Source organism: Cetorhinus maximus, chromosome 23, assembly GCF_964194155.1.
Source record: "Cetorhinus maximus chromosome 23, sCetMax3.hap1.1, whole genome shotgun sequence".
Classification (NCBI taxonomy): Eukaryota; Metazoa; Chordata; class Chondrichthyes; order Lamniformes; family Cetorhinidae; genus Cetorhinus; species Cetorhinus maximus.
Window position 1 is genome coordinate 25,619,913 of NC_135901.1, and position 13,558 is coordinate 25,633,470.

Below are 13,558 nucleotides of genomic sequence, written 5' to 3' on the forward strand. Positions count from 1 at the left end.
TGTTGTGAGTTTCTATCCTGAACTGACAGGGATGGATTTTGGAAACTCCTTTTACAGGAGGTTAGAAGGGAAGGATTTCCAGGCCAGAATCTCAAACCAAACATCACATCAAGATCTGACAGGGACACTTGATTGTTTTTTTATTCATTCACAGCTACATACTGTCATGATTGAAATGAAAGGAGCTGCAACCTGTTTCCAGGAATTCTCTTGGGACTCGAAACATTAACTGTGTTCCTCTCCACAGATGCTGTCAGACCTGCTGAGTTTTTCCAGGTATTTTTGTTTTTGTCCAGGAATTCTCTGTTTTATTCATGTGCGCCAACATAACTAAAATGCATCACCTTGAATATCCACGTGAATGCGATCCTGACAGTTACTCACTGAATCGATTCACGTGAACTCAGCAGAGAGGTGACTCAATGTGAGTTCAGGGGTTGGATTCTGGTGTTGTGGCTGCTGCTTTTGGGGGCTCTCGATTCCTCACCAATTTCCATTCCCCTTATTTCCGGTGGATAATGGAGGTTCTGTGCACTTGGGTTTCTGCATAATTTGGTTAATAACTTTATTGATTTCTCCCCTCCGTCCCAATCTCCTCATCAGTGCAAGATTATGACTATTAACTAATTTGGATAGTCAATGTCTTCCTTTTTACCCAACATTCCCCGCGGTCGAGAATGTCCCCTATCCACTCCTCAGGGGACCAGTGCGCATGCGTACCTGGATGGGAGCATGCGCAGTGCGAATCTCAGTGATTGGGAGCTGTTTCTCCTCGCTACAACCGATAAGCAGAAAGCGGCGGCGGGGGGAGCGATGGAACCGACGGGTGGACGGGATGGTTTGTAAATACCTGGTGTAAGTCGCAAACCTCGAATAGGAACCTGCAGATCCTGCGTTTGCGGTTCCAGGATTTCACCCGCGAACAGGCCCAGGTTAACGGCCGCCATTTTGTTTCAGCGGGGATCAGTGCGCATGCGGGGTCATGTTGACGCCACAGAGAATGGGCGGGGCTTCGGGTTTCCAGTCACCAGCAGAGAAAATGATTGATTTTATTGTCAGTCTGCAGGCAGGAGCTGGAGAACTGAACCCAGGCAGAGGAGAGGGAGGGAGGGAGAAAACTGGGGGTGGAGGAAAGAAATGTTAGAGATGGGTTTGGATTTCAGCCCAGGGAGGAGGAGGAAGAGTGTGTGTGGCGGGGATTTACAGCTTTGGGGAAACAAGAGGAAAAATGTTCCATAGAAACTAGAATTGTCTGTTCTGAATTTCTATCCTGTACTTACATTGATGGCTTGTGTAAACTCCTTTTACAGGATATTGGAAGGGGAGGATTTACAGACAGGAAATTCAAACCAAATATCACATCAACATCTGACAGAGGCACTTGATTCATCAGGATCTCATATCATCGGCTTTCAAATGTGGAAGAAGGAATGTTTCTCTCTTCTGTCTGTGGGAAAAGATTTCAAACATCAGTGTGACTGGAAAAACACCGAGACACAGACACCCAAATGAGGCTCTTCCAGTGCACTGACCGTGGAAAGAGCTTTAACCAGTTACATAGCCTGAAAAAGAAAATTGCACCATTCACATTGGGGAGAAACTGTACACGTGTTTGTGTGTGGATGAGACTTCAACTGATTGTCCAACCTGGAGAGACACAAGGACACAAGTACCATGGAGAAACCATGGAAATGTGAGGACTGCGGGAAGGGATTCAACTATCCATCCCGGCTGGAATACCATCGACACAGTCACACTGGGGTGAGGCCATGGAAATGTGAGGACTGTGGTAAAGGATTCAATTCTCGATACCAGTTAGAAAACCATCGACGCAGTCACACTGGGGAGAGGCCGTTCACCTGTTCCGTGTGTGGAAAGGGATTTACTCAGTCAGCCTGTCTCATGTCCCACCAGCGAAGTCACACTGAGGAGAGACCATTCAGCTGCACTTCCTGTGGAAAGAGCTTCAGGCATTCATCCCACCTCAGTAAACACCAGCGAATTCATACTGGGGAGAGATTGTTCACCTGCTGTGTGTGTGGGAAGAGATTCACTGTATCTTCTGACCTGCTGAAACACCAGCGAATTCACACAGGGGAGAGGCCATTCACTTGCTCAGTATGTGGGAAGGGATTCACTCAGTCAGCCAACCTGGTGGTACACCAGCGAATTCACACTGAGGAGAGGCCTTTCAGTTGCACTTACTGTGGAAAAAGATTAAGATCATCATCCGAACTCACAGCACACCAGCGAGTTCACACTGGGGAGAAACCATTCACCTGCTGTGTGTGTGGGAAGGGATTCTCCCAGTCATCCCACTGCCTGATACACCAGCGAGTTCACACTGAGAAGAGGCCATTCAGCTGCACTTCTTGTGGAAAGAGATTCAGGCATGCAGGCAACCTCAAAGCACACCAGCGAGTTCACACTGGGGAGAAACCGTTCACCTGCTCTGTGTGTGGGAAGGGATTCCGTTGGTCATCCAGCCTGTTGATGCATCTGCGAGTTCATAAATGACAACAGAGATTGGATTCTGCAGTTATTGCTGCTGTTAATCACATCCAGGATTGATAGTCTGACAATATATGGCTTGTTTCTGCTGATACTAACAATCCCTAGAGCTGGCTGGAGTTTAACATTCTGGAGATGTCACTGATATTCGGGGCTGCAGTGTCCCTTTTTAAAAGCAGCATCTGTGACGTTTCCCCTTAATTCCAGAACTCTTAAAAGGAACTCATTTACAATAAAATTATGAACATTTACTTCAACCCTAACTTGATCTTTGGTGCAAAATCTAAAATTCAGCGTCTGAAAATCTCCACTGATTAACATTTCCAATTAGAAAGTGCTGATTAATCCTTGTTGACAATTCTTACTGACTTACACGTTCTTCACAGTGACACCTCCATTATGAATTTAAGTTTTGAAGGAACATCATACAAGACAGCAAAAATATTTTACAGGCACATCAATAAAAGCTTCATCAATCAACATTGATATTGATGAAAACAAAAAGCTAAAAGCTTTTTGATGAAGTTTGGAAGTCGCTGATTTCAAGCATTTCTGACACAGCAGCAGCAACATTTGGTAAAGGTGAAACCCACAACAAAGACTGGTTTGAGATCCAACAGCTAGAACACTTCATGACTTAAAGTTATCCAAGACAGTCATGCAAAAGATAGGGAGATACTGTGCAAATAAACACTGGAGCAGCCTACATCAAGAAATCCAAACTGCCTGTGACAGTGGAAATCTATGTGCAATGCATGATGGGATCAAGAGGGCGCTTGGTCTGACCGTCACCAAAGTTGCCCCCCTGAAATCGACAGATGGTGAAGCACTCACCGACAGAAGTAAACAGGTGTCCTGCTGGGCTGAACATTACTCTGAGCTGTACCCAGTGAGACAGACATCTTCCAGTCTCTGTTTGACTCTCTCCTGCAGCTTCCTGTCAGGGTTGAGTTAAATGGGAATCCTCATCACTTGAGCTGAAAAAGGCCGTCAATTGCTTAGCAAGCAGTAAGGCACCTGGGAAGGATGGAATTCCAGCTGAACTGCTGAAGCACGGAAAGTCCCATCTACTGCCACAACGTCATGACTTTTTTCTTCTCTGTTGGGAGGTAGGATCTGTTCCACAGGACACGTGTGACACAAAAATCATCACAATATACAAAAGCAAAGGTGACAGAGGAGATTGCAACAACTACAGGGGCCTCTCACTTCTTAGTGTCACAAGGAAGGTCTTCACTAGGGTCATGCTTAAAAGGGGGAGGCAATGGCGTAATGGTATTGTTGCTGGACTAGTGACAAGGGTAATGATCTGGGAACCCGGGTTTGAATCCCACCACGGCAGATGGTAGAATATGAGTTCAATTAAAATCTGGAATTAAAAATCTAATGATGACCATGAAACTATTGTATATTGTTGTGAAAACCCATCTGGTTCACTAATGTCCTTTAGAAAAGGAAACCTTGCTGTCCTTACCTGGTCTGGCCTACATGTGACTCCAGACCCACAGCAATGTGGTTGACTATGAAATGCCCTTTGAACAAGGGCAATTCGGGATGGGCAATAAATGTTTGCCAAGCCAGCGACGCCCATGAACGAATATAAAAAAAAACTTCATCTACTTGCAGACCGAGTGTATCCAGAAGTACAGTGCGGTTTCTGTGCTGATGATCTACAGTGACCATGATCTTCTCCATACACCAGTGACAAGAGAAGTGTAGGGAACAGGATATACCTCTTTACCTTCCTATTGTAGATCTCAGTAAAGCATTCGACACTATCAGCAGGACAGGACTCTACAAGATTTTGGAGAAAATTGACTGTCCCCCAAAGCTGTTCAGTCTCATCCACTCCTTTCATGACAACGTGCAGTTTGATGGCACCACTTCCGACAGTTTCAGGGTGAAGAATGGAGTTAAACAGACGCCTACACCGAAAACAACAACCCACAACGACACCTGATCACCACAAATAACAATAACTTCTATCAGAGAGATGGAACGGGGAGATGTGATGTTGATGATGAGATGAGTCATGAGATAAGTACATTTAAAGTCCAGAAAGGGGTTGTTTAAATCAGAGCTTTCCAAACTTTTTCCTGGTGTGACCCCATCTTCATCCCTCAGACTTCGTGTGACCCCAGAGTAAAGATTTGAGGGGACGAGAGTTATTGTGCAGGGTGGGGTGGGGGCTTCAGCTGTTGAGTCGGTGCCGGGGTGGGGGGGGGGGAGGATTATTAACGTGTTTGAACTCTGATTATTAATGTAATAGCATCCTGATTATTGAAACAATTGGAAAATGACTTGAATGTAATTGGATTCTGATTATTGAAGCCACAGAACTCTGATTATTAATGACACTCGAACATACGAATAAGGAGCAGGAATGGGCCACTCAGCACTTTGAGCCTGCTCCACCAATCAATAAGATCCTGGCTGACCTGACTGTAACCTCCTGCCTACCCTAGATATCCTTTCGCCCTCTTATCAAGAATCTATCTACCTCTCCTTGAAAACATTCAAAGATTCTGCTTCCACTGCCTTTTGAGAAAGGGAGTTCAAAAGACTCACGACCTTCTGAGAAAAAAATTCTTCTCATCTCTGCCTTAAATGGGCGACCCCTTATTTTTAAACAGTGACCCCCTAGTTCTAGATTCTCCCACAAGAGTAAACACCCTCTCCACAACCACGCTGTCAAGATCCCCCAGCATCTTATATGTTTCAATCAAGTCACCTCTTACTCTTTGAAACTCCAGCAGATACAAGTCTACCCTGTCCAGTCTTTCCTCATAAGACAACCCACCCCTTACTGGTATTATTTTAGTTAACCTTCTCTGAACTGTTTCTGAAGTATTAACATCTTTCCTTAAATAAGGAGACCAGTACTGTACACAGTAGTCCAGATGTGGTCTCAGCAGTGTCCTGCACAATAAAATATAACTGTCCTACTTTTGTATTCAATTCCTTCACAATAAATGATAACATTCTATTAGCTTTCCTAATTACTTGCTGTACCTGTATACTAGCCTTTTGTGATTCATGCACTAGGACACCCAGATCCCTCTGAATCTCAGAGCTCTGCAATCTCTCACCATTTAGATAATCTGCTTTTTTATTCTTCCTGCCAACATGGTCAATTCCACATTTTCCCACATTATATTCCATTTGCCAGATCTTTTCCCACTCACTTAACCTATCTATGTCACCTTGTAGCCTCTTTACGTCCCTTCACAACATACTTTCTTACCTATCTTTGTGTCATAATTGAAATAATTCTGATTATTAATGCGTTAACATCCAGATAATTGCAGTTATTTCCTGATTATTGAAGCAATAGGCAGCTGATTATTAATGTAATAGAATCCTGATTATTAATGCAATAGGGTTTCTCACGTGTCGGTGCAGACTCGATGGGCCAAAGGGCCTCCTCTACACTGTGATTCTGTAAGGGTCCTGATTATTAATGTAATAGGACACTGTTTATTTATACAATAAGATCCTGATTTTTGATGCCCTAGGCACCAGACTATTAATGTAATAATATCCTGATTATTAATGTGTTGGGATCCTGAATCTTAAAGTATTTGGACTCTGATCATTAATGTAATAGGAACCTGAGCATTGATGTAATAGGATCCTCATTATTGATGCAATAATATTCTGATTATTAATGTAAGTGTAATTATTAGTAATACATTATGATCCTAATTATTAATGTTTTCTTTAATTCTTTCATGGGATGTAGGCCAACATTTATTGCCCATCCCTAATTGCCCTTGAGAAGGTGGTGGTGAGCTGCCTTCTTGAACCGCTGCAGTCCCTGTGGTCCAGGTACACCCACAGTGCTGACTTGTTTTTAGTGGTTTTGGTACAGCTTGAGTGGTTTGCTAGGCCACTTCAGAGGGCATTTAAGAGTCAACCACATTGCTGTGGGTCTGCAGTCACATGTAGGCCAGACCAGGTAAGGATGGCAGATTTCCTTCCCAAAAGGGCATCAGTGAACCAGACAATCGACAATAGTCATCATTAGACTTTTAATTCCAGATATTTTTACTGAATTCAAATTCCACCATCTGCTATGGTCCCCAGAGCACTACCCTGGGTCTGTGGGTTACTAGTCCAGTGACAATGCCATTGCCTTCCCCCACTGTTCTTAGGGTGTGAATAGTTCTAAATGAACACAAGAGCTTTCAGCTCCACATACTGTACACAGGGGAGTTCTCCTGGTGCAGTGCGACCAACATTTGTGTTTTAACTAACACCACCAAAAAAACTGGATTAATTGGTCACTTGTCCGATTGCTGCTTATGGAATTTTACTGTGCGCAAACTGGTTGCTCTGAAACAGTAACAACTTGTATTTATATAACACAATTAATGTAATAAAACATCCCAAGGCGCTTCAGAGGAGTTTCATAAAGAAATGTTTGACACATAGGGCAACATTAAGGTACATGGCCAAAACATTGATTGGAGAGGCAGATTTGAACAAGAATCTTTAATTTAGAGAGATGGAGAATTTAGGGAGGGAATTTCAGAGCTTCCTGCCTAGGCCCTGCCACCACTGGTGGAGTAATTAAAATCAGGGATGTTCAAGAGGCCAGAATGAGAAGCACAGATATCTCAGAGGGTGTAAAACTAGAGATTATAGAGATAGGGACGGACAAGGCCAAGGATGCGCATTTTTAAATTAAGATGTTGCTTGACCAGGAGCCAATGTAGGTCAGCATGCACAGGGGGTGATGGGTAAATGGGACTTGGTGTGAGAAAGCACATGGGCAGCAGAGTTTTGGATCATCACACCTTTCTATGTGGAGGTGGGGTGAATGTGAGAGTCTGGTCAGGAATGTATTGGAATCGTCAAGTCTAAAGGTAACACGGACATGGATGAGGGTTTCAGCAGCAGATGAGCTGGGGGTGGGGGTGCAGACAGACAACGTTATGGAGATTAAAATATCTGGTATTAGTGATGGTGTGGATATGTGGTCAGAATGTCATTTTGGATTTAAATCTGACACCAAGATTGTGAAGAGTGTGTTTCAGCCTCAGACAGTTCCCAGGGAGAGGGATGGACTCGGTAGTTAGGGAATGGAATTTGTAGTGGTGACTGAGACAATGGCTTTGGTCTTCCCAATTTTTATTTGGAGGAAATTTTTGCTCATCCAGTGCTGGATGTCGGATAAGAAGTTTGATAATTTAGTAACAGTGGAGGAATGAAGAGGGATGGTGTTGAGGTAGAGCTGGGTGTTGTCAGCGTACATGTGAAAACTAACACGGTGCTTTTGGATGATGTCACCTAGTGGCAGCATGTAGATGAGAAATAGGAAGGGCCAAGGGTAGATCCTTGGGGGACATCAAGTTCAAGGACTTTGGAGAAGAAATGGAGGTTGGAAGTGGGGCAGTAGTTTGCAGGGACGGGTGGGGGTGTGTGGTCAAGGGTTGTTTTTTTCAGGATGGATGATGATGGAGGATTTAATGATAGATGAAAAGTACCAAGCGAGAGAGAGAACTGTTAAGGATATCAGCTAACAGGGAGAAGCTGGGTGGTCAGCAGTTTATTGAGAATAGTGTGAAAGAAGCAAAAGGCAGGTCTCATGCACTTGATGAGCTCCGACAGGGATTGACAGGAGATAGGGGAGAAACTAGAGAAAGATGGGAATTCAGAGCTTTGACAATGGGGAACTTTAGAGGCAGTTTGGCTCGGTGGGCGAGTGGAAGGGAGGGAAGCAGCTGATCAGATTGTCTCCATCTCTGTGACAAAGAAGCTGCATGAGTTCCTCACACTTGTGGTTGGAGGTGAGGATGGAGGAGACTGGGAAGAGGGAGAGCACTTTTATTTGTTCACGGGATGTAGGTGTCACTGGCTAAGCCCAGCATTTATTACCCATCCCTAATTGCCCTTGAGGTGGTGGTGGTGAGCTGCCTTCTTGAACCGCTGTAGTCCATGTGGTGTAGGTATACCCACAGTGCCATTAGGGAGGGAATTCCAGGAATTTGACCCAGCGACAGTGAAGGAACTGGATATATTTCCAAGTCAGGATGATGAGTGGCTTGGAGGGGAACTTGCAGGTGGTGGTGTTCCCATCTATCTGCTGCCCTTGACCTTCGGTACAGGTTGTACGTTTGGAAGTAGCTGTTGAAGGAACTTTAGTGAGTTGCTGCAGTGCATCTTGTAGATGGTACACATTGCTGCCACTGTGTGTCGGTGGTGGAGAGAGTGAATGTTAACAGTGGTGGATGGGGTGCCAATCAAGGAACACACCCTGCGTGTTAGAAATATTAAAAAGACTTTTCAGCCTATGTGTTTATTTATTTGACTTATCCAGATATTAATATCTATAACTGGGCTGGAACTTAATAACATCAACAGAAAAACATGCCGATGGACATGGCTGCATCCTGGACATGATTAAGAGCGAAATCCAACTCCTGCAGTCACTTGTGAACTCGTTGGTGACTCAGAAGGTTGGATTTTTGACTGAATCTCTTCCCACACTTGGAGCAGGTGAACAGCCTCTCCCCAGTATGAATTCGCTGGTGTACAGTGAGTTGAAATGATCGCCTGAACCCAGTCCCACAGTGAGAGCACCTGAATGGTCTCTCGTTGGTGTGAACACGTTGATGGGACATCAGTTCACCTGAAGATTTATAACACTTCCCGCAGTCTGGGCATTTAAAAAGTCTTTCCCCAGTGTGAACACATTGATGTGTCATGAGGTGAGATGACTGAATAAATCCCTTCCCACACTCGGAGCAGGTGAATGGCCTCTCCCCAGTGTGAACTCGCTGGTGTATCAGTAGGCTGGATGAATGAATCACTTCCCACACATGGAGCATGTTAATGGCGTCTCCCCGGTGTGTCTGCGTTGGTGAATTTCCAGCTGACAGGTAACTGAATCCTTCCTCACAGTCCCCACATTTCCACGGTTTCTCCCCAGTGTGACTGCGCTTGTGTCTCGACAGGCCAGATGATCGGCTGAAGCCTCGTCCACAAAATAAACACGTGTATGGTTTCTCCCCACTGTGAACGGTGCTTTTTCCTTCCATGTTCAAAATCTGATGGTGTTCAGGTTACAATAAATTGGATGACTCTGATGTGATGTTTCATTTGAGCTTTCTGAGTGCTAACCCGCTCCTTCTAATACCCTATGAAATTGATTTAAAACAGAAAGGGAGTGAAAGAGAACCCACAAAAATACAAAGGCAGGTTGTGAAACTGAGCTGAATGAATCTGCTAATTTGTGGAGCCGGCACTAGGAAAAAGTGACCATGAAAACTGCTGGATTGTCATAAAAACTCAACTGGTTCACTAATGTCCTTCAGGGAAGGGAACCTGCCACCCGGTATGGACTTATATAAGACTCTTGACACTCTGACAGAGGCTGGGGGCGAATGAGAGAGATTTTATACATCTCCATCTCGACCAGAACTTTGACAGAATCTCCCAAACCCTCAACTTCCACCACCTAGAAGGGCCAGGGTAACAGGTGTATGTGAACACCATCACCTTCAAGTTCCCCTCCAACTCATACCATCCTGACTTGTCTGACATCCAGTACTGGATGAGGAGAAATTTCCAGTGAAGGAACGGTGAGAAATTTCCAAGTCAGGATGGTGAGAGTGACTTGAAGGGGAACTTCCAGGTGTTGGTGCCCCCACGTGTCTGCTGCTCTTATCCTTCTACATACGAACATACGAATTAGGAGCAGGAGTGAGGCCACTCAGCTCCTGAGCCTACTCCTCCATTCAATAAGATCACAGCTGATGTGATTGTAACCTCAACTCTACATTCCCGACTACCCCCCGATAGCCTTTCACCCCCTTGCTTATCAAGGATCTATCTAGCTCTGCCTTCAAAAATATTCATAGAGTCTGCTTCCTTTTGTGGAAGAGAGTTGCAAAAGACTCACGACCCTCAGAGAAAAATAAACTCTTCATCTCTGTCTGAAATGAGCGACCCCTTATTTTTAAACAGTGACACCTAGTTATATATTTTCCCACAAGATGAAACATCCTTTCCATATCCACCCTGTCAAGAACCTTCAAGATCTTGAAGGTTTCAGTCAAGTTGCCTCTTATTCTTCTAAATTCCAGTGGATACAAGTCTAACCTGTCCAACCTTTCCTGACAAGGCAACTCACCCATTCCTGACATTAGTCTAGTAAACTTTCTCTGAACTGCTTTATTTACATCCTTCCCTAAACAAGGAGGCCATATTGTACATAGGACTCCAGGTCTCACCAGTGCCGTGTATAACTGAAGCATAACCTCCCTACTTTTGTGATCAATTCTCCTCACAATAAAAAATAACATTCTCTTTGTTTTCCTAATTACTTGCTGCACCTGCATACTAGCCTTTTGTGATTCATGCACTAGGACACCCAGATCCTTCTAAATTTCAGAGCTCTGCAACCTCTCACCATTTAGATAACGTGCGTTTTTTTTATTCTTCCTGCCAAAGTGGTCAATTTCAAATTTTCCCACATTATACTTCATTAGCCAGAACTTTGCCCACTCACTTAACCTATGTCACTTTGTAGCCTTCTTATGTCCTCTTCACAACTTACTTTCCTACCTGTCTTTGTGTTGTTTGAAATTTAGCAACCATCCCTTCTGCCCCTTCATCCAAGTCATGAATATAAATTGTGAAAATTTGAGGCCCCAGCACTGATCCCTGTGGCACACCACTCATTACATCCCGCCAATCAGAAAGAGACCCATTTATGGCTAGCCTCTGTTTCCTGTTAGCTAGCCAATCTTCAATCCATGAGACTTTATTTTTCACAATAACCTTGACTCATCAAATGACTCCTGGAAATCTAAGTACTGTACATCCAAAGGTTCTCCTTCCTCCACATCACATGTGACTCCTTCAAAGAACTCCAATAAATTGGTTAAATGTGATTTCCCTACACAAAACCATGCTGACTCTGTATAATTAGTCTGAAATGTTTTAAGTGACCTGCTATAACATCTTTAGTAGTAGCTTCTAATGCTTTCCCTATGACAGATGTTAAGCTAACTGGCCCATTGTTTCCTGTTTTCTGTCTCCCTCCCTTTTTGAATAAAGGAGTTACATTTAACATTTTCCAATCTAATGGAACCTTCCCCGAATCCAGGGAGCTTTGGATAGTTAAAACCAACACATCAACTATCCCACTAGCCACTTCTTTCAAGACCCGAAGATGAAGTCCATCAGGATTTGGGGATTTGTCAGGCTGCAGCTTCGATAATCAAGGGCTCAATACCACTGCTCTGGTGATTGTAATTTTCCTGAGTTCCTCCCTCCATTCCATTTCCTCGTGGCAGGTTTGAAAGGTGCTGTTGAAGGCGTCTTAGTGAGTTTCTGCAGTGCATCTTGCGATTGTGCACACACTGTGTGAAGTTAATGCAGACTATTTACAAAGGGCTGATAGAAGATGAGTTTCCGACTACATATCTGCACCATCATTAAGACTGTCTATTTCCACTTAAGTAATATTGCCTGACTTTGCCCCTGCCTTAGTTCGTTTGCTTCCAAAACTTACATTCATGCAACTGTTCCCTTTAAACTTGAATATTCTAACACAATCCTGACTGGTACACACCCTACCCTCCTTAAATTTGAGATCATTGAAAACTCTGCTGTCCATGTCCTCACTCACACCCAAGTCCCATTCACCCAAAACTCCTGCGCTCGCTGATCCACACCGGCTCCTGGTTAAGCAGCACCTCAATTTTAAAATGCTGACCTTTGTTTTCTCCCCTCTCCCAATCTCAATAATCTCCTCCAGCCCGACATCCTCCGAGATCTCTGAGCCCAACAACCGTTCCACATCCCCACCAGAGCCACATACCCAGCCGCTGCAGCCTGGAACTCGGAGTGGGAGAAGGGGGTAGAATGAGGAGAGGCAATATAGACTAACACTCACAGCAACCTACAAACCACTGACATTACCGGGATAGTGAGACAGAGTTTAGAAACACTCACCAACAGGAGCTCGGAGCTGCCGCCCACTGGGGATAAAGGCGGGACTGGGAGTTTGTTCTTCGGGGTCTGAACCTTAAACAGAGTATTTAAGAAGCCTTCCCGCCGCCGCCACCTCCCCCAACACGGGTTCCATTCCTCTCCGCTGGCCCGCGCTCCTCCCTTGATGTTTCTCACCTGACGTTCATCGAATCGAACTGCGGGGGCGCCCATTTCCAACAATCAAATTGCGCATGCTCCAGTCACAGCCCCGCCCTCTCCTGCAGTGAAGATAGGGCACATTCTGGGCCCCTGGGAATGGTGGGTAATAGCACCGCCATTAAATCTTAGTAAACACTAAGTGACGTTTTGTGATTCGATTGGAATTGCAGCCAAAGGGTTCAGATAATTTCAAAGTTGGCGGATGATACGAAACTTGGAAGCATTGTAAACTGTGAGGTGGAAAATGTTGAACTTCAAAAGGTTGGTGGAACGGACAAATAGGTGGCAGATGATGAATGTGGAGAAGTGAGGTGATTTTTAAAAATTCATTCACAGGGTGTGGGCTTCGCTGGCTGAGCCAGCATTTATTACCCATCCCTACTTGCCCTTGAAAAGGCAGTGGTATACTCCTTCTTGCACCACTGCAGCCCATGTGGTGTAGACACACCCACAATGCTGTTAGGAAGGGAGTTCCAGGATTTTGACCCAGCGACAGCGAAGGAACAGTGATATATTTCCAAGTCAGGATGGTGAGTGACTTAGATGGGGAACTTCCAAGTGGTGGCGTTCCCATCTATCTGCCGCCCTTGTCCTTCTAGATGGTAGTGGTCGTGGGCCTGGAAGGTGCTGTCGAAGGAACCTTGGTGAATTTCTGCAGTGCGTCTTGTAGATGGTACACACTGCTGCTATTTTGTGTTGGTGGTGGAGGGAGTGAATGTTTGTGGATATGGTGCCAATCAAGCGGGCTGCTTTGTCCTGAATAGTGTCAAGCTTCTTGAGTGTTGTGGGAGCTACACTCATCCAAGCAAGTGGGTAATATTCCGTCACACTCCTCACTTGTGCCTTGTAGATGGGGGACAGGCTTTGGGGATTCAGGAGGTGA

General features: G+C 44.8%; 1 pseudogene across 1 annotated transcript in view; it reads left to right on the forward strand.

Annotated features, from left to right (window-relative positions):
- Positions 1–642: 642 nt before the first annotated feature.
- Positions 643–13,558, forward strand: part of LOC144697406 (uncharacterized) — a 29,330-nt pseudogene continuing 16,414 nt past the window's right edge. Inside the window, exons 1-2 of the transcript XR_013580360.1 lie at positions 643–855; positions 1,311–2,477. The product of XR_013580360.1 is annotated as an uncharacterized LOC144697406 (transcript). The remainder of the gene's footprint in view (positions 856–1,310; positions 2,478–13,558) is intronic.